This window comes from Petaurus breviceps, unplaced genomic scaffold, assembly GCF_028583685.1.
Source record: "Petaurus breviceps papuanus isolate PSGF00001 unplaced genomic scaffold, PetGlider_PUasm1.0 90784, whole genome shotgun sequence".
NCBI lineage: Eukaryota > Metazoa > Chordata > Mammalia > Diprotodontia > Petauridae > Petaurus > Petaurus breviceps.
In genome coordinates, this window is record NW_027187345.1 from 3,735,914 (window position 1) to 3,757,985 (window position 22,072).

A 22,072-nucleotide genomic window follows, 5' to 3' on the forward strand; every position below is an offset into this window, starting at 1 on the left:
CTTTCTTTCTTTCTTTCTTTCTTTCTTTCTTTCTTTCTTTCTTTCTTCCTTCCTTTCCTTCCTTCCTTCTTTTCTTTCCTGTTCTTCCACAGTAAGATGGAGTCAGATATTCAGACAAAATGAATGAATAACATCTTGGTCATAATGTAGAAGTTATAGAAAAAATTATTAGTTCAGAAATCATTTAGGAAATCAAAGGAAATATAGAAGGAACTAGATGTTTGTTTTCATAAGCATCAGTTGCCAAAATGTCAGCATGCTAACAATGTTTATTGAACTGTTCAGAATGCTGTAATAGGTTTTGCTGAATTCCTATTTCATTTGTATTTCTGAGTATATGCTCTCTTTCTTATAATCGCTTGATATTCCTGTATATATTGTCTATCTATGACTTCACTGGGTTAGAGGATTCCTGTTATGGAACCTCCATCTACCAATGTAGATTAGCCACTGTTCAACAAATTACAGTTTTAGAGATTTGCCAGGTCATTGAGAAGTTAAATCAGTTGGTTAGTGTGTTTCTAAATGCCTACTGTGTGCCAGGCACTATATTAATCACTAGAGATACAAAAAAAGACAAATAATTATACTCTCTGCTCTCAAGGAATTTACAATCTAATGGGGGAGATGACATGGAAAATGATTATGAACAAACTATATATGTGTATATGTGTATGCATATACACATTGCACATGTGTATGTATATACATGCAAAAATACATATATGTATACATATATAGCATATGCATATATCAAGGTATCATATCATTATTATCTTCAATTTATCATGTACATATAAGAAATATGTGATAATTTGAAGACAATCAGCAGAAGGAAGGCACTAGCATTGAGGGGGATTAGGAAAGCCTTATTGTTAGAAAGTAGGATTTTTACTGAGGCATAAAGGAATCCTCAGCCTCTGCCCTTATAATTCTGTAGCAGAATAATATGAGTGTATTGAACATGAAAGACAGGGAGTGAGGTCCTTGAAATACTCAGAAGCAATGATTGTGTGTATCATTTTTCCTAGCCTGGTATCCCTCCCTAGGAAATATAGGACCATAGATTCATACATCGAGAGATGGAATGGACCTCAGAGTAGTAGCATATCTAGTACAACCCCTTCACTTTACATGTAGCAGCTAGTGATCAGGGCAGGATGATCAGACAATTTCTGGAAGTCTTAAAAATGATCTCTGCATGTCAGAGGACCTAATTTCACTATCCCTTCATTTGGGCAGAACTTCCCTAGAAACTCACAGCTTTCTTGGGTCATGGAATCTCTTTCAAACTCTATACATTCTTGCTTTCAGAGGATGAAGATGAAAATGACTGCCATCTTAACTCACTTGTTTCTGGGGTTGTACCATTTGTACTCATCAGGGGCATTTTTCTGATTCTTTCAGGGCACTCATTGCAATTACATAATAAACTTTCATTTCTATTGAATATGTAACTTCAAACCCTTAGGTTCAGCTCATTCCCATCTACAATTTCAATCAAAATAGAAATCTCTCTACAATAAGGAATTTCCTTTCTCTTCCTCGTCTATATACACAAGACTTAAGTAAAAATAAAACACACAGTTGGGTATAAGCTGATTCTCACTTTTATCTCACTTAACAGCTAAGAAGTAAACATGCACATTTGGAACAAAAGCAAACACTTCCTGAGCCTTAAGGGAGGTAGGGAACCTGTAGTGGATAAATAACCAACAACAATTCGACTTTCACCTTGAGGAGAACAAAGGGGATTTCTTCACTGTTTCTTTTCAGATTTCTTTCAATCAGCAATACAGATTTCATCCAAGTCATAGTTTATACTCAGATTACCCTCTGCCCTGGATCAGTAATCATTCAGTCTTTCACTCTGCTTTGACTTCTGTTTTCCATACTGCATGACTCTCTATCAAATCTACTTGTGATGGCTTCTTTCTTCTTATAGCCACCATTCCATTCCCTAAAAATCAATGTTAGGGGTGGACCTTGGAAGCTGGGGCAACTGATCTTCCCACAGGCCAGTTTCCACTCACCAAATTTCTCTGCCTCAGATAGTAATAAAAAACAAACAGCCATGGAATATGAATAAGGAAACTGAGGCCCGGGGAGGTTATAACATACTCAAGGTTATACAAGTAGTAAATACAGCATTATATTTTGATCCTAGAGTTCCTTATCCCAATGCCTACTCACATTGATGATCTGAGTCCACTCATAATAAGGCTGGCTAGTTATTTCTCCCTTTTAGGGTTCTTAGTGTACCCCTGAGGGGTTGAGGTATCCTCCTAATGCTATCAGCTCAAGCCCCCACTCTTGTGTGTCTTCCCCCAAATATCAATTTATGAATCTCTTCAATAGCATTTATCTTGTATAATTTATTCTCTCCTCAATATTGATACCATTAATTTGAGCCTCAATGTCATTTAACTAATTGACATCAATTAGCTTTTACAAAAGGTGTATTTGCTGAGGAAAATATAGTAAAAACAGAAATATAAACACATCCATGTGTGATAGATAGATGTTGTTTGTTCTTTGTTCTCAAAGAGGACCAATGACTCTAGGAGGGTGATATCTTGACTTGCAACTGAATTGGATTGAAATGAGGCAGAGCTGTGCAAAGTCATCAGCCTCACTCTGTCCTCTGGAGTCATTGAAGTCTAGTGGCAAGATGACTAGTGAGGGCCCTGGATGCTGTGGGAGACTTTGGCCTTTTTAAGCTAAGTTCTTTCCAAGGTTTCAGTTTCTCTGAGGCAATGCCCATTCATTAACTAAAAGCTAGCTAAGAATTGAGGCAAAAGATGGCCTAGTTTGCCTTCATAAAAGAATCAGTCTGGGAGGGGAAGATACTCAGAGTTTCTGGCCAGGACAGAAACAATTTACACTCACTCTGAGCCATCAAAACCTAAACAGTGATCAGATTTGATCACACAGAAGCAAAATCAGAGAGGCAGCATAGTATAGTAAGCAAGGCAGTAAAATTGGGAGTCAAGAAGAGAAAGTTTCAGTTCCATCTCAGACATTTTCTACTTTATTGATGTCTTTTTTTTTTTTTTTGCCTTTTTGGAGGGCAGTTGGGGTTAAGTAACTTGCCCAAGGTTACACGGCTAGGTGTGTGTGTGTGTGTGTGTGTGTGTGTGTGTGTGTGTGTGTGTGTATGTGGGTACGTGGGTGTGTAGGTGGATGTTAAGTATCTGAGGCTAGAACCAAACTTGGGTCCTCCTGACTCCACAGCTGGGCTTTACTCACTGTGCCAACTAGCTGCCCCTTATTGATGTCTTTTGATTTGCATTTATCTTACTATTAATGATTTGGGGTATATTTTCATTTGGTTGTTAATAGTTTGCATTTGTCTTTTGAGAAGTATTTGTACATATCTTTTGACCATTATCTATTGGGGAATGGCATTTGGTTTTATGTTTATGTGTGCATATGCTTTTGTTCATTGATTTTGAAGAGGGGTAGCACAATAGATAGAGCACTGGGCTTGGAATTAAGGAGAACTGAGTTCAAATCTGTCCCCAGATATTTAACTTGATAGCTGTTTGACCATAGGCAAGTCACTTAAGCTCTGTCTACCTCAGTTTCCTCATCTATAAAATAGGAATAATGATAATACCTACATCCCAGGATTGCTGTGGGAATCCCAAAAGATATTTGTACTATGCTTAGCATAGGGCCTATCACATAGTTAGCACTTAATAGATTCTTTTTTCCTTCTCTCCCTTAAATTCTTGCCCAATGAACGAATTAACTAGAATTGGACTGGACTCAGGAGGTTAGAAAAAGGCATCTAAACTAGCTTAAGAAATGAGGAGGAGCGGCTAGGTGGTGCTGTGAATAGAGCACTGTCCCTGCAGTCAGGAGGACCTGAGTTCAAATCTAATCTCAGACACTTAACACACAAAAAACTAGCTGTGTGACCTTGGGCAAGTCACTTAACCCCGATTTCCCTACTCTCACTCCTCCAAAAAAGCAAAAAAAATAATAAGATAAGAAGTGAAACCTGCTGCTTGTGTTTAACTTAACTCATTATGCTAGTTCATCTAGGTACTTGTAATTGTCATGTTGTAAAGTGTTTCATCTCTCCCACCCTTTGAAGTAAAGTAATTTTAGCATATAATGAGATTGGCCTAAAGGTGTACTTCTACTATGAATTTCACAAGGGAAATGGGAGAAGAAGGTGGTGGTACAAGAGTGAGATGAAGGCCTTCATCCTTAAGGTAATAGATACAAGTGTCCCCATTCCTCAGGTGATTGTCTTGAAGGCAGGGACTTCATTTAGATGCCATGCAGATTCTGTGAGTATTACAAAGGACATAAGAAAGTATGGTCCCTGACTTGAAGGTAATTAAAGTCTATTGAGAATACACAAGGACAAAAATATATGTATAAATATACTAACGAACGGACACAACCAACTACAGTTTCACAGAGATATATACTTGAATGTTAGCTATTCAGGCACCTGGGAAATCATATATTCATTGTGAATAAATGAATGCAGAGAGAATTCTGTCATTTTTAGCAGATTGCAGTTGAATGATGCAAAGCGTACATTGACCTCACATTTTTTTTAACCAGAACTGTTTTTTCTTCCTTCCTTCCTTCCTTCCTTCCTTCCTTCCTTCCTTCCTTCCTTCCTTCCTTCCTTCCTTCCTTCCTTTTCCTTCCTTCCTTCCTTCCTTCCCTTTCCTTCCTTCCTTCCTTCCTTCCTTCCTTCCTTCCTTCCTTCCTTCCTTCCTTCCTTCCTCCCTTCCTTCCTTCCTTCCTTCCCTTTCCTTCCTTCCTTCTTTCCCTTTCCTTCCTTCCTTCTTTCCCTTTCCTTCCTTCCTTCCTTCCTTCCTTCCTTCCTTCCTTCCTTCCTTCCTTCCTTCCTTCCTTCCTTCCTTCCTTCCTTCCTTCCCTTTCCTTCCTTGCTTCCTTCCTTCCTCTTTCTTTATATTTACATTTTATCATGCTCCAATATTCACTTCTCAAAAATAAAACCTTCCCTCATAAGCAAGTATAACTAAACAAAATTGACACAATGACCATGCCTGATAGCAGCTTTGTCATTTTATACTTGTACTATCAACTTCTCCAGGGAGAGAAGAGAGGTATGCTTTATTAAAAGCCTCTGAATGAAAATTCAAGACCCTTATATAGATATAAGCTATTAAAAACTTAAAACTGCCCTAAGACTTCTGGGACACTATATTTCCTCTTTTCCATGCAGAAATTAGTTTAACGACATGGTAGAAAACATTCTACTGGGAGTTTAAAAACTGGGGCTTTCATTTTGAGAGGTAGCAAAATGTGACTAGAAATTTGGAGTTGGAGTCAGGATATTTGGGTTTGAGACCTGCTTCAGATCATTTACGAGTTCTGTGACCCTTGGATAAGTCATATAATCTTTCAGAGTTTCAATTTCCTTATCTGTCAGATGGGAATAATGCTTGTATCTCACAGAGTGCTTCAGAAATTTTAGAGTGCTATGGAACTGTGAATGATTATTATTGGCTCTGACACAATTTATATGTGTGGCCTTGAACAAATTTACTAAAGCTTGACAATTCTCAGTTTCCTCATTGATATATAAATTGATGTGATTTGATAAAATAATCTCAAGTGTTCCTTCTAGCTCTTTGATTTTATATTTTATGATTCTCTTCATTATTTCTTAAATCACTAGACTCAGAAAACACATGCAAGTATCTGTAGCAAACATACTCATTTTTCTCTCTGATGGATTCCCATCAAATTCAGACATAGGGATTAGGAAGAGGAGCTGACATCTGTTCTATTTCTCATTAAGCAAACCCTGGCTTTTTAGACGTGTGGCTGGTACTTGTTTTCAATTATGAAAAGTAACACATTTCTCAGAAAGCATCATTTCCCATTATGGTGATGTATGTGTGACTATGATGTCTTAAGACTGTGGTGTCTCATAGTCATTGCTAGAATAGCTGAAATTCTTAATAAAATTTCTAGGAAGCCCAGTTGTTCTGATCAACAAATGAATTAAAGGTGAAACCCATTAGGGTAAGAAAGCTGTCAGTGTAAGGACTTTCTGGTAATTTCAATACCTCTGTGCTTATTACTCATTCTAGATTTCATGAAGGTCAGGATATACTTGTCATTCAGTCAATCAATGAGCATTTATTAAGCACACAAGACCTCAGACTTATCTTGTGTCTGTAGTGCATAATTTTGTGTCCAGTGCTACACAGAGAAGGAAGTATATAAGAGGATTAGAACACACTGCCCCTGTTGCAGGATTTGGTTTGATTTAAGTCCCCGGGTGATTTTGTCATTTTCTTGAGTTACCTACCCCATGATACCATGGGGAACTTGCCTAATTCAACCTTGGAACTTGCCTACCTAATTCAAGGCTTACCTATTTCTTCCATCCTTTTTGATCCCTAGGACTCAACCCATTGTCTGTGCTGACCTTTGGTTCTTATTTGATATGTTGAGACCATGCAGACACAATTCCTTCTTATAAAGAAAAAGGCTAATGGTGGAGGGTTGATATCCTTGGATAAATATTAAGAACAGTAAGGGGATTAGAGTTAGCACCACATGCCAGAGCCCAAAAGCATCATGTATTTTTAGCTAGATGGAACTTTAGCCATCATCCAGTCCAACTCCTCTATTTTATAGATTAGGAAACAGAGACACAGCAAGATTAAGACAAAGTAATATGGTAAGTAGCAGAGCTGAGTGTATGGAGTTTTTAAGGAGAATTAGCACCTTTGGCGTGAGGGCTTGAAGAGCCCTTTTCAGGGTTGTTCATCAACCTTTGGTGTCCACTGGTACTTAAATCTCACCTGTACCTCCAAAAAGCTGTAGCACGTGCAACAGCCACACTCTGTTAAAGTGTCCTGGATGATGGATTAAACCAGACTGAAGGTTATCAACAGGCCTCGGAGCCATTGGTGACTTAAGGGAGTATGGAATTTACAAGACAGCAAACTTAGGTCTGATGTCAGGAAAAAAAGTTCTAATAATTAATATAGTAGTAAGAATTGGAAGCTGAGGTGATGCCCATCAAGTGACAAACAGTTGAACAAGTTTTAGCAGATGAATGTGGTGGAATATTATTATGCTGTAAGAAATGATGAAGGAGATACTTTTAGAGAAACTTGAGAAAATTAGTGTGAACTGATGCATAGTGAAAGGAGCAGTATCAGGAGAACGCATCATACGATAACAATAATATTGTAAATACAGGCAACTTTGAAGACTTATTTACACAACTGCAATCTTCTATTATAACTCTAGAAGATTTATGATGAAATGTTCTACTTCCATCCACTTTCTGAGAGAGAGAGAGAGAGAGAGAGAGAGAGAGAGAGAGAGAGAGAGAGAGAGAGAGAGAGAGAGAGAGGTGAAAAACTCAGAGTACAAATTGAGACTTTTTTTGGACATGGCCAATTTAGAAAATTGCTTTATTTATCTATATGCATTTGTAATGTTTCTTCTTTTTTTTCTCAATGTGAGTAGGGAGAAAGGAGAAAAGGCAGATTTTCTCCTGATTAAAAAAATGAAATTTAATTAAAAAAATTAAAGCTATCCAAAAGGCAGATGTGTTACCTTAAGAGCGGGTGGGTTGTTCCTTCTTGGAGGTCTTCAACCAGAAGTTGTCCAGTTGTTGGTGTGTTACAGTGGGAATTTCTTTCATGTATGAATGCACTAGATGATTTTTAAAGTCCCTTTTACTCCTTAAATTCTGTGATTCTGAGGTTATGATTCTCTGAACTCCTAAACTTGGGTCTGAGGATCCCTGTACATGTTCCATGTATGATGGTCAGTAAGGTATCAATGAAATCATCCCAAGTAGACTAGAGTGCTGCCTTTCACTGAGGCAGTGAGGTAGTGCAGTGGGTAGAGATCCGGGCCTAGAGTCAAGAAGATCTAAATTTAAATCTGCTCTCAGGCACTTACTAGCTGCATGACCTTGGACAAGTCAGAACCTCTGTTTGCCTTAATTTTCTCATCTGTTAAATTAGTGTAATAATAGCACCTACCACCCACAAATCTTGTGAGGATCAAATGAGATAACACTCATAAAGAACTTAGCACAGTGCCCAGCACATAGTAAATACTACATCAATGTTAGCTATTATTATTATTAATTGCTATTATCCCTCTGTCTAGATATCTCTATCCCTTCCTGCAAACTGAAGTGAACAGCTTAAAGAAGTCTTGTATCCCTTTGTTCCTTTATAGTGTCTCCTTTTCTTTTCATCCTTTTCATTTGGCTGATGGCTTGTATACAGTAGCTATTGTTTATCCTGGTCTTTTGATTCTTCATACTTTGTAATACTTCAGTTCAAACAACTCTTCCCATCTTTCTCTGAATTTCTTACTGCCTTTTTTTTTCTTTTTTGGAGGGGGGAAAGGCAGGGCAATTAAGGTTAAGTGATTTGCCCAAGGTCACATGGCTAGAAAGTATTAAGTATCTGAGGCCAGATTTGAACTCAGATCTTCCTGACGCCAGGGCTGGTGCTCTATTCACTGTGACACCTAGACGGCCCCTTACTACCTTTTTAAAGTCATTCCCCAATTTGTGAGAACACCTTCCCCTTCCTCATTCTTTATTACCACTAACAGTGCTGTTCTGAATAAACATACACATATGTATACATATACACACATGTGTGTGACTGAAGTTTTCTGTCCATTAGTTCTTTTTTTCTTTTTTGAGTCTTAGATTACTATTCAGGAATGGAATTCATTTAAATTGCCAAATTCACCTCCCTTTTCAATGCCATTCAGAAATTGGAAGACTGGTAAGAGTTCCTTAGCGCCATGATAGCAAGCTGCAGATCCAATTAACTACAATTTATATAACCTGCAGAAAAGACCAATTCTAATGCCTGATCCTATAACCAACTTCTTGTGTCCATGCCTTTGAAAAAATTTCTAATAAATGTGATCATGACTACTCTAGTAGGGTGACTCTTTAGAGTTCCAGTATTCTCCCAGTTGGAAAGGTACCCAAAGTTTAAGCATAACAAATTCAGTAGTAACCTTTGGACAATATTATGAATTTTTTTTTGAATGACAGCTTTCTGCTGCTCTCTGCCAAGAGAAGTGACCTGTCCACATTGACTCAGTCTTCTTGGGGTAAGAATTATAAGGGTTGAAACAAACTAGAAATGTCTTTCTTTTTCCTCTCAAATACCTCTATAGAATTGTTTGTTTGTAGTTCTCCAAGAAGACTGCTCTGTAGATTTACACAATCTTACAAAATACAAGAACTAGAAGAATCAGCTAAACCAAGCACCTTGTTTTACAGACGGTGAAACTGAGAGCTGGAAAGGTGAAGGTTCTTGCCCCAGGTCATATAGCTAATTAGTCATAGGGTCAGGATTAGGATGCAGTCCCTTGAGTCTCACTTAAGTGCTCTCTTTCCATGTTTCCTTTTGGTACTTTAGTGTTGGAAGAGTTCAGAACTTGAAGGGAGAAGGACCTGGGCTTAAGTACTGGCTCTTCATGTCCCTGATTTCATCCGTGACCAAGCCTCTTGACCTCTCTGAGCCTCAACTTCCTCAGGCACAAAATACGAATAATAACATTTGTCTTATACATCTTTCATGTTTGCTATGAGGATCAAATAAGATAAATGTATGTGGAAGTACTTTGTGGCCTTAAAACAATTCATAAATGAGTTACTATTGTGGTTGTGAGTAATATCATGACTTTAATGAGGTTCTAACTTGAATTTGGCAATGAAGAGATATAAGAAACTGAACTATAACTGACATAATCCGGTTTTTTTTCTTTTTTTTTAAAGGGAGGAGGGCAGGGAACTTGGGGTTAAGTAACTTGCCCAAGGTCACAGGGCTCGGAACTGTTAAGTGTCTGAGGTCACATTTGAACTCAGGTCCTCCTGATTCCAGGGCCAGTGCTCTATTCACTGTGCCACCTAGCTGCCCCCAACATAATCTTTTTTTTTTTTTTTAAAGCAATTGGGGTTAAGTAACTTGCTCAAGGTTACACGGCCAGTTATTTCTGGGTGTGGTGCTGAGTATCTGAGGCCGGATTTGATCCAGGTCATCCCAACACTGGAGCCGGTGCTCTTACTCACTGAGCCACCTGGCCGCCCCATCCCCCCCAACATAATCTTTTTAAAAATTAATTTTAAAAATCCTGGAGACTGACTTACTCTATTGGAATTAGGTTCCCTCCTGCCTTAGAATGTGCCTGAATTCCTAAACATTCCTTAAAACTCAGCTCAAACCCTCTATGAAGTCTTTCTTGATGATCCCAGAGGATAACAGCCTCTTCCCTTATTTGCAAGTCTTCATATAATATTTTGTACCTTTTTTAGTGAAAGGATTGTGTAGTGGAAAGGACTTTGGGGCTTAGAGACAGAAGCCATTGTCATATAGTAGAAAGCATATGGGAACTAGATTAGAAGTGGATTTAAATCCTAACTCTAAGCCAGTCATTTGCAAGCTCACTTCCTCATCTGTGTGAGAGATTGTAATAGAACACATCTCAAGTCCCTGTCAGCTCTAAATCCTAATATCCTATTACTATTATGTTCATACCAAGAAGTCAGCTGGAAGCATAGTTTTGACTGAGATCTTCTAAGTTACCTTTGAATGATTATTACATTTTTCAACTTTGCTGCCTACACTGGCTATTTAGACATGCCAAAAAAAAAAAATGCAAACAACAACAAATACCCCAAATAGACATATGAATCAGCAAATAAACATCGAACTTCCATTTCCCTTTGTGAAAAACAACATGTTTTGTAACTAGGGAAAAATAAAAAAGAAAAAAATAACATTTTTTCAAAGATAGGCCTTTGATAAGCAAGGCACTCTCCCTTTAAATTGCAATTGCTCTCTGTTCCTACTTTCCTAGCAGCGTAATTTTGCTGTTGTTTATCTGGAGATGTTCATTAAGTCACATCACATCCTTCTGTGTACTTCCGTCTGACATTCACAAGTCGATGTTTTTAGCCATCTCGGCTATGTCAGTGTGTTTGAAGGCTTGACAAACCCAGATGCTGATACTTATTCTAGCAGGATCATTTGTGCCTCTGTACCTTAATTCTTCACAATGAAGGATCTGTATGAACTGCTGCTGTGGGTCATTGCTTCAGATTGTTGCTGACATAGACTCAAGGCAAAACCTTTAATTCTGTATCATGTTTTCCTTAAAATTGAGGAAAATTTCCCACCCATGCTTAAATTTGAGAACAATGAATTCACAAAAGTAATATGATATCTTGGTTTTAAAGTCTTCCTATTCTTTACAATCCAGAATTGTAAAACAATTTCTCAACATACTATTGTTTATTCCTAAAAGGTATGTTAATACAAAGACATAGTTATGGATTACCAATTATTTCTAAATGTTTTAACTCTATGTCTAACTAACTTCATGGATCCTTCTGTCTGGGAGCCTTTCCAATGTGTCTATAAAGAAATTGTTTTATGTCTTTGTTGAAAAGCATGGTCGTGCTTCATTCAAATATTTTCTAAAATTATGTTTTGATGTAACTTGGGTTTGTAAATTGAAACCTTTAAAATAAAGCAAATGACTGAAAATGAATGAAAAAAGCATTTTTGAACACTTATATGCCAGGCATTGTTACTTCCCTTAAGGAGCTTATATTATAATGGAGAAAGACAAAACAGAAAGAAATGCTGTGTTGACCTGGTTCTGGTTAAGAAACAGGGAAAGCCCACCTTTCTAAGAACTTTTCAGGTCTTAAGGGCCTAAATTCTGGTAGAGAGTCTGAGTTCTAGTGGGAAGGAATGAGAAGGATGTAGGTATAGGTATACTTACTCCAGAAATAATGGGGAAATAACATAGAAGTCAAATTCTAGGCAAAATAGAAGTAAAGCTCTTACAGTCTAATGCTCTTGAGGTTTCATAAGAAACACATAAAGTCCAGAAGGTGGGAAATAGTCATAGTTCCACTATACTTTAAACCAGTCTGGACAAACTTGGAGTACTGTGTTCAATTCTGGGTAATACATTTTAGAACAAAAGTAGTCCTAGGGTTAGGTACATGGCAGCTAGGTGTCACAGTGTACAGAGTGCCAGACCTGGACTCAGGAAGACTCATCTTCCTGAGTTCAAATCTGGCCTCAGACACTTAATAACTGTGTGACCCTGGGCAAGTCACTTAACCCTGTTTACCTTAGTTTCCTCATCTGTAAAAGGAGCTGGAGAAGGAAATGGAAAACTACTCCAGTATCTTTGCCAAGAAAACCCCAAATGGGGATTGCAAAGAGTTGGACACATCTGAAAAACAACTGAACAATAACAAAAGGGTTCTGGTGGGAGTGTAAATATCCTTTGACTCACTGATACCATTAATATATTATATTCCAAACAAGCCAAAGACAGATGGAACAACCCATATGTGCAAAGATATTTATAGAAGCACTTTTTTATTATAGCAAAGAATTGGAAGCAAAGTAGGTAGTGATCCATTAGTTGGGGAATTATTGAACAAATTATAATTTTTGAATGTAAGAGAATATTATCTCATTTTAAGACATGATGAAAGAGATACCTTCAGAGAAACATAGATGGGCTTATATGAACTGATGTAGAATGCAATGAGCAGAATTAGGTGAACAATTTATATAATGACTATAATAATGTGAAGGAAATCTACTTTGGAAGATCCTGTTAAATGGAATGATGAATCCTAACTCCAGCCTACTGGTGATGAAGCATGCTTCCACCTGAAGGCAGGGGTGATGAACTAGAAGTGAAGAACAAAACATCCATTTTCAGACCTAGCAAATGTGTGAATTTGTTTTGTTTGACTATAATTACTGTTGCAAGGCCTGGAAGATCCCATCTCCACCTGAGCTGATTCTTCTCTGGTCTTTAAGCGTAGAAGGGCTGCTTGGTCAGGTGTAGGTTCTTCTAGATTAGAGTTCTCAAATGTTTTGGTCTCAGGACCTCCTTACACTTTTGAAAACTATTGAGGACTTTGAAGAGCTTTAATTTATATAAATTATATCTCTAATTAAAGACACACTATTAGAAATAAAAATGCATTAGCATTACAATGAAAAAAAATTTTGACTTCATACACTTCTTGAAAGGTTTTTCAGGAACTGAAGGGTCCCTGAACCATACTTTCAGAACCATTGTTTAAGATGATTTCTGAAGCCACTTCTAGGTTGAAGATTTGGAGGGGGGGAGGAAGAGAGAGAGCTAGGAAGGTACAGTCAGTGTTTAGGAAACAGTGAGTTTGTAGTGTTATGTTTGTGGAGGGCAGTAGTGGAAGATAAAGCTAGAAAGGTAGGTTAGAATCTGAAAAGATTTGAATAGCATTTTGAGGAGTTCCCATTTTATTATATAAGCAATGGAGAGCCATAGACAGACATAAGCTAATGGATCTTTGAGCTTAAATGATAAATATCATAATTCTGTTTTTAATTCGTGGAACAAAACAAGCATTTCTATAACATGCCCCAATAAAAAGATGATTGTACATGAAATTGCAAATCTACCATGCACAACTTACTTTCCCTTTCAAATATACAACAAAATTATCATGTAAATTTCTTTTTCCCCCTTTTCCCCCTTTCCCCCCACTCTAGAGATGGCTACCATCAGACACAAATAGTTATATGTGTATGTGTGTATATACACACATGTGCATATATATGTGTATAAAATTATTCTATACATACTTCTACTTATCAGTTCTTTCTCTGGATGCAGAGAGCGTCTTCTTTCATATGTCCTTTGCAGTTAATTTATCCTTTATAGTTAATTAATATCACAACTTATTGTTTCAAAGGAAAAGAACTAAAACCCACAGAAGGGGGGAAAATCAATCTTTCTGATTAGAAAATGGGGTTTTGTGTAAGCAAATGTTCCATTACATTATATGGTTTTTACCTTTTTTTCTATTTATGCCTATGGATGGAGAATCTAGAAAAAGCTAAAAGCAGAAGCGTTGTCCATAATATAGTAGAAACATTCTAATTAATCTTTTATTCTTTTTCTGTTATGAAGACCAAATAACTCTATCTCATTAGCTTTACTGTTGGGCGATAAATGGCTAAGAAACCATTACAAAATGAGAAAAAGATTTGAGATAATCAGAGTTCTTTAGAATAAGACACCATAGAGACCACACAAGCTTACTAGAATTGTGTAAGTCCTATAACTCTTGTTTTGGGAAAACTTTTCCAGAGCAAATTTTACCCCCATTAGAATGGGAGCTCCTTGAGGAGAGATTTTGCTTTTGTATCCTTAAACATATCACAGTGTTAATAATAAGTGCTTAATAAATGCTTATTGAACTGATTATCTGTATTTGGTCAGGGGAAAAGGGAAGAGGACATTCATGTCCTTTTACACTCCTTCTGGATTTCTTGGGCAGTGCAATAGTCCTTAGTCAGGCAATAGGAGGTAAATGATCCCAGGAAAGATTTGGATACCAAAGTGGAATTTCTTACCATAGAGAGCATGACTGTTAGTGAAAATGTACAAGCATGGCCTAGCACAAAATTGATAAATGCACCAGATCACAGGCACTTGAATTGAAACCTCCATGAAATGTCAGCAGTACTTGGCATATACTGTTATTATCCTTTCAGGTCAGGAACAACAATTCAATAATGAACCCTTCAGAGCAAATGTTACTGCTTCTGGAAGAGAACAAAGGTTACTTTCTCAGTCATGATCACATCAGTGATATGCTTTGTCCCCAGTGAAATACTCTAGGATTTAGATAAAAAGATCACCACTGGTGACCAGTGTTAACCAGGTCAATTGACTAAGCATGCTGAAAAAATTTATGATGGGTGTCCATTGTACCAGGAATATGATAGCACTTAAAAAAAAAACAACTATAATGTGCTTAAGAATCAGAAATCTAATACAATTCAAGATTTTTGTCCCTTAATGTGTATATAAATTTATAGATCATAATAAAATAAAGTCTGCATGTAAATTTATTTTTTTTCCATTTTCCCCTCCCTCCAACCTCACCTAGACACAAATATGTATATATACATAAATAATGTAAATGTGTACTTATGTATATAAAATATATACATAATATATATGTAAATATATTTATATTTGGAAAATCATTCTATCCATATTTCTCTTTATCAATTCTTTCTCTTTATGTAGATAGTATCTTCCTTCATATGTTCTTTGTAGTTAATTTGGGTATTTATGATATTTAAAAGGAAAAGCAAATTGTACATAATATTTAGCAGTGGCTGGGAAAAAATAGTGCCAGATTAAACCCTGATTATGAATTCTTATTCACAAAATCACAGATTTTCATAGTTGGAAATGACCTTGGAGGACTTTTCCTGTATTTAGTTAACTTATTCCTGAATAGGAAACTCTACTTTGTGGTATAAGTAAAAAAAAAATCAATAGAAAAATTAGTATATACAAGGATATTCAGTTAGCTGCCAATAATCTTTAAGGAGCTGTGTGATTTGTTTTTTAGAGTTTGATATAAAAAATTGACTTTATTTGCTGCTTTACTGTTCCTCTGACAGCTAGATTTCTTTGAAGGATGAGGATGGAAATGAAAAATGTTGCTACTGGAACTTTTCTCCCAGCTTAATAATGTTATCATTTTCTTCATGCTTTTATGAATTATTGTATATTGAAATGCTCTGAAAAATCTAGTGTACATTTCACATTAATCCTGACTTTTCTTGCTTCTGTAATGAATTTTAAGAGGAGTGATCATGCTCTCCACCCCGAACACAAAAGGTTCCTACCTTTTCTTCTCAAAATCCAGTACCTAATTTTTTTATTAGAATCAATTCTAGAAGAGCATATCCTCTCCCATTCATCACCCTTTGGAGTATAACATGGGTGATCTCTGGCATGGTCCATATGCTCTGGCTCTGCTGAATGACAAACCCCTTAAACAGATGACACAGCACTTCCTTATTGCTCCATGTGACTGAAGAGTATGTCAATGAGGACTGACTCCTGAAAATTATATGGATCAGCCTCTTATAGAAGAACCTCCCCAGCCATCCCTAAGAAGAGCACTATTTATGTTAGGTAAGCCATAGAACTCATTTGTTATACTTTTTACAATTCAGTATAGACATACAAGACAAAATTTTATTTCTGAGTCTTTTCTTGGATTATGTCTCCTGAGTGTCCCTACTGGTATTTGTGTTCCTACCTTATAGTATCCTATAGTTTCTTACCAGTCATATATATGTAGACAGTTTTTTCCCTTCTCCTTCCATTTCATTTTAAAGCAAAGGTCAGATAAATGAGACCTCTTTGGAATGAAGCCACTACTCACATAGGAGACATAAGTGTGCTGGCAATGCTGGAAAAGGGACCATGAGAAAATAAAGGCTGGAAGTTGGATACTCTTAACTATTTCCATATCTCTGATATATAGACACCTCTGTGACATACAGAAACAGAGGATAATTTCTCAGTCAGAAATAGTTTCTACATGCAAACACATACATACATACATACATACATACATACATACATACACACACATATATTCATCATGTTCTTCCCAGAGAAAATTGTAACTCCAAAGGCATTGTTTGAAGTTATCTAGGGTCCCAATGTGATGTATCATCTAGTCCATGGGGTTAGAATGAATGATGTTAGAGTTGGAGAATACATCCAAGTCTAATCCTTGATGAAGGTCAAACTAAAAATATGTAGTCAATTTCCTAAAATTTTTTTGCTGAGAGGTAGGGTCTCAGGTGTTGACAAATCTTTCAAACAGTAAAGATGTTTGGCAAAGTCAACCTGTTTCTGAATTGTGTGTACATCCTAGCATATTCGTGGGCTCTGAATGAGAGGTGGAATTGAATTCTCTTAGGTAATCAGTTGCATGGGGAGCTAGGTGGCACAGAGAAGCAGTACTGGAGGCAGGAAGACCTGAGTTCAAATCCAGCTTCAGACACTTACTAGCTATGTGATCCTAGGCAAGTCACTTTACCTTGTTTGCCTCAGCTTCCTTATCTGTAAAATGATTTGGAGATGAAAATGGCAAACACTCCAGTATTTTTGCTAAGAAAATTTCATATGGGGTCACAAAGAGTCAGGCATGACTGAAAACAACAAAAAACCAGATGCACACAGTTTTTCCTTTAGCTATTATCACTTATAATGAATGTTCAACCAGTTTTCTTAGGAAAAGCTTCAAATCATCTGATACAACTCTTTCATTTTGTTATGTAGGATTCAAAATTATGTCAAAGCAGTAGTTAGGCTAAGTTCTACATGAAGCATTTTCTCTCTAGTTCACTTTTAAATTTTCCTTTATATTTCCCATTTCTCTCTTTAAAATCCTCCCTGTTCTTCACATCCTAGTCTTTCCATGAACATTTCCCTAATAGAAGTGATCTGTTCATCTTCAAATCTTTCGTACTATCTTGTTTGGAAACTCCTCCCTGCTCCCATTTGTTGATTGAAATTATTACATAATTTTTATTTCAGTTGTTGGTTTTCCCATCTTATTTTTATACTCGTTTTTGAGCATTTTGAGGAGAGGAACCCTGTTGTTTCATCATTGTTTCCACAGCTTTGCATTTAGTGAGTATTTAATTGTTTTTTATTTAATTGAATTCTTTTGGTTTTAGAATTTGCCAGTTTCCAAAGTGCTATTGCTGACATTTATTCAACTCCTGCTGAAATTTATTGGATTAAACATCTAATGTGTTCCCCACTGTTCTAACAAGGAACACATGTGCTGCATTAGGCCTTATAGTGGGTGAGAAGCAGAAGAAAAGAATCTCTCCCTTTCTCTCTCCTTCTCTCCTCTCCTCTTTCTTAACCTCTCTGTGATTCTTTCTCTTTCCCTTTACTTTGGCTTTATGGAAGAGAAGAAAAAAGATGGGGAGGGGAAGGAAAAAATGGAGCAAGAAAGAAAATCAGAGATTTGCCCTTTAAACAGCTGGTGGAGTGGAATTTGTTAGATGTTTTATGTGACTCAAAGTTTGGGTTTGTTAGCTAGGAATGAAAAGGTCAATGGGATGAAATGATGCTGCCCAGTTATTGGAGGGTGGTTTTTATACAAAGATATTGAGGAAAGCTTAGGATTTCTTTTACAATGTAGTTGTGGTAAACACAGCTACAAAAATATATTTTCTTAGAAATCCTCCATCAGATGGTCATGACTCATAAGCAGTCAGGCAAGAAGTTGAATCTCATAGGCAAGATCGAGGAAATGTATACAGTCTAGTCAGTGAATCAATGTTAACTTTAAGGAAATGTTGTTGTTCAGTTGTTTTTCAGTCATGTCTGACTAACTCTTTGTGACCCCGTTTGGGGTTTTCTTGCAAAGATAGTGAAGTGGTTTGCCATTTCTTTCTCTGGCTCATTTTATAGATGAGAAAACTGAGGCAAAGAGGGTTAAGTGACTTCCCAGGATCACATAGTTAGTAAGTGTCTGAGGCTAGATTTGAACTCAGGAAGAAGAGTCTTCCTGACTCCAAACCCAGTGTTCAATCCACCGTACCACCTAGCTGCCCCATTTAAGCACATAATTAAGTGCTTACTCTGTGCCAGGTACTGTGTGAAACACTGGGGAAATAAAAAATGAGCAAAATAGTTCCAGTTCTCAAGGAGAACACATTCTAATGGAGTATACAACATATAGGTTTGATGTTGATTAGTTTTGCCAGTTGTGTCTGACTTTGTGACCCCATTTGGGTTTTTCTTTGCAAAGATACTTAGGTTTGCCATTTCCTTTTCCAGCTCATTTTACAAATGAGAAACTGAAATAAACAGATTTAAGTAACTTGCCCAGGATCACACAGCTAGTAAGTATCTGAGGCTGGATTTGAATTCAGTTCTTCCTGACTCCAGACCTGGAGCTCTATCTACTACACCACCTAGCTGCCCCCATACAAATAGATACATACAGAGTAAATGAAAGTAAACTGAAAGGGGAAAGAATTAACAGCAATGTGTGGATTGCATATAGAAGGTGAGCTTTGAGATGTCTTGAAGAAAGTCAGAAAATATAAGGCTGAGATGAGGGGATAAAGCATTCCAGGCATGAGGCAGCCAGTCGAAAGTCATGGAGAGGGGAGATGGATTGGCTTCTATTCCATGAACATTATGTCTCCTCTAAGATAAGCTCATCACATGAAATCATGGAGAATGGTTCAGTTTTGATACTTACCTCCTTAGCACCCTCAGTTGTTTGCCTCTCCCCTATGATTAGAGGGCTAGAGAATGCCAAAATAAATTCCTTGCAAAGTCTCCCTTTATAGAGGGCTCAGAATTTTCTAGCTATTTTCATTTCCCATCCGCTGCTCTTCTTGCTTTCAATTCTAAAAGCATCAAATCCCTGTGTCCAGAACCCTTTGATGCCCTCTACTTCTTCCCTCCTTTTCAACCTCTTTTCGTGTATTGTCTTTCTCCATTGGATTGTAAGGTTCTTGAGAGCAAGGACTGTCTTTCTTTCTCTTGTTTGTATCCCTAGCACTTAGCACAGTGCTTTGCAGAGAGTAGATGCTTAATGTTTATTGACTATAAATGGAGAGAAGAGACTGAGGAATGAAATGTGGAATTAGGATCAAAAAGAATTTGCAACTGAGGCATGAAGGAGAGGAGACAGTTCCCTAGCTAGCACAGTGTCCAATAAAGGGGTAGGGAACCTGCAGCCTCCCAGACACATGTGGCTTTCTAAGTCCTCAAGTACCATCCTTTGACTGAATCCAAGCTTCACTGAACAAATCCCCTTAATAAAAAGATTTGTTCTGTAAAACCTGGACTCAAATGATCAAACACAAGGACCTAGAAAACCACATGTAGCCTCTAGACTGCAGGTTCCCCATTGCTGGCCTAGTATTTACTATTCCCTTCCTTAATAAATAGTTGTTGACTTGAGTGCTGTAGGGTGAAAACATATGTACTTCTTTTTAGAGTTAATATATTTGAAAATATTTTGAAATCTTCAAAGTACTATATAATTATTAAGTATAATTATTGTAATAATATAGGTCCTGCACTAATATCCTTCTCCCATGGCTCATTATGGGATGGAAATGATCATGAGATCTCAAAGACTGTGCCAAAAGAGCACAAACCCCAGCAGTGTCCACCAAATTGGAAATGTTTCTTTTCAGGTCTGGGGATAGACTACATGTCTGGTGTACAGAGGTGAGCCTAGTTAAATTCAGAAGGGCATAATCACCAGGTTGGCCAGAAGTTACTGAATTATTTAGTCATAACTCACAAAGATCAGTTAGTAGGGCATAAAGAAATTGTGTTTGCCATTGATAGAAAAAGAACCCACATCAATAAAATCACACATCCTTGAAAATGAAATTGGAATTTTAGGCAAGTCCTGGAGATATACTAAGTATACTAGCTTTTGGTTTAGGAAAGGTATTAAAACGACAGCAACACAATTACATACAACTTTACGTTGTATTTTCCTCGCGAGAGGATCAGAGATTAAGATATGTCATGCATTGTCTGAATTGACAGAAGACAACAGTTTGGACATCTTAAGCATCAATGAACTAAATGAGAAACTGAAGCTGTGACTCCCAACTTTAGTATAAGACAATTCTCTGGACAGAGAAGGCCCTCTTAAAATGAAAATTCACTGAAAACATTGCAATTATCTGTCTACTTGTAGTATTCCTTCCATTGGACTGTCCTGTGATACAGCAGAATGAGCACTTGCCCTAGAGTCAGAAGATCTGTGTTCAAGTCCTGGTTCTCTTGCTTCCTAGCTATATATACTTGTGTTATACAGTAAAGAAAGCCTGTGATTTTTAGTTAGAGAGCCTGTGTTCAAGTGGTGGCTCTTCTACTTATATGACATATCACCTGGGTCATGACCGCAGTTTCTGTATCTATAAAATGAAAGGTTGAACTAAATACTACTTAAGATTCCTTCTAGATTTAAAAGCCTATGATTCTCTATGCCTATCAGATTGATTTTTTTTTTTTGCTTTGTGGAGGGCAATTGGGGTTAAGTGCCTTGCCCAAGGTCACACGGCTAGATTCTGTGTCAAGTGTCTGAGGCTGTATTTGAACTCATGTCCTCCTGACTCCAGGGCTGGTGCTCTATTCACTGCACCACCTAGCTGCCCCTATCAGATTGATTTTTACATTGCCCCTGCATTGTATAGAAGTCCAACACATTCTTATTGTTGTTCAGTCACGTTCAAATTGTTGTGAACCCATTTGGGGTTTTCTTGACAAAGATACTGGAGTGGTTTACTGTTTTCTTCTCCAGCTCATTGTATAGATAAGGAAACTGAGACAAACAGAGTTCAGTGATTAGTCCAGAGTTATACAGTTACTAAGTGTCTGAGGCCAGATTTTAACTCAGGAAATGATTCTTCCTAATTTCAGGTCCTGAGCTCTATCTGGTGCACTACCTGCCTTTCTAATACCTTCTGATAATTATATATATATATATATATGTGTGTGTGTGTGTGTGTGTGTGTGTGTGTGTGTGTGTATGTATATAATCCAAGCTTCACAGAACAAAAATGATAAATATTTAGTGAACTTATTGAACAAATGAGTTTAAGCACTATATTTCAAATAATCACCATCTTTGATCAAAATGAGCCTTTTAAGATAAACTCCCTCTCTGACATCACCTCAGAGATGAAAGTAATTTACATTATCAACTTCAGAATGTGAAATTAGACAATTTAATTCAAAACAACATTGGTGCATCCAAAGTACAAGACATTGTGTTAACTGTTGATGGAGTTTCAAAGACAAATAGAACACCTTCCTTGCACTCAAGAAGCTTACAATATAGTAGTCAAGATAAAATTGGTATAGAAATAACTACAGTAGAAACTAGACCATGATACAGGCATGAAAGAGATGAAAACAAAAGTGTGAAAGGTAGAAAGAAAGAATTACGATCTTTCAGAGAATGGAGAGATAACTTCTGGCTTCAGAAACCTATGGAATAAGTAGCATTTGAGTTAGGATTTCAAGGACAGGCAGGATTTGATAGGCAGAGATAACAAAAAGTACATTTCAGATGAAAGAAAAGACACAAAGGTAGGAAACTTCAGACCACGTTCAGTGAATGAAAATACTCTGAAGAAAACTATTAGAAGAAATTGGCCAA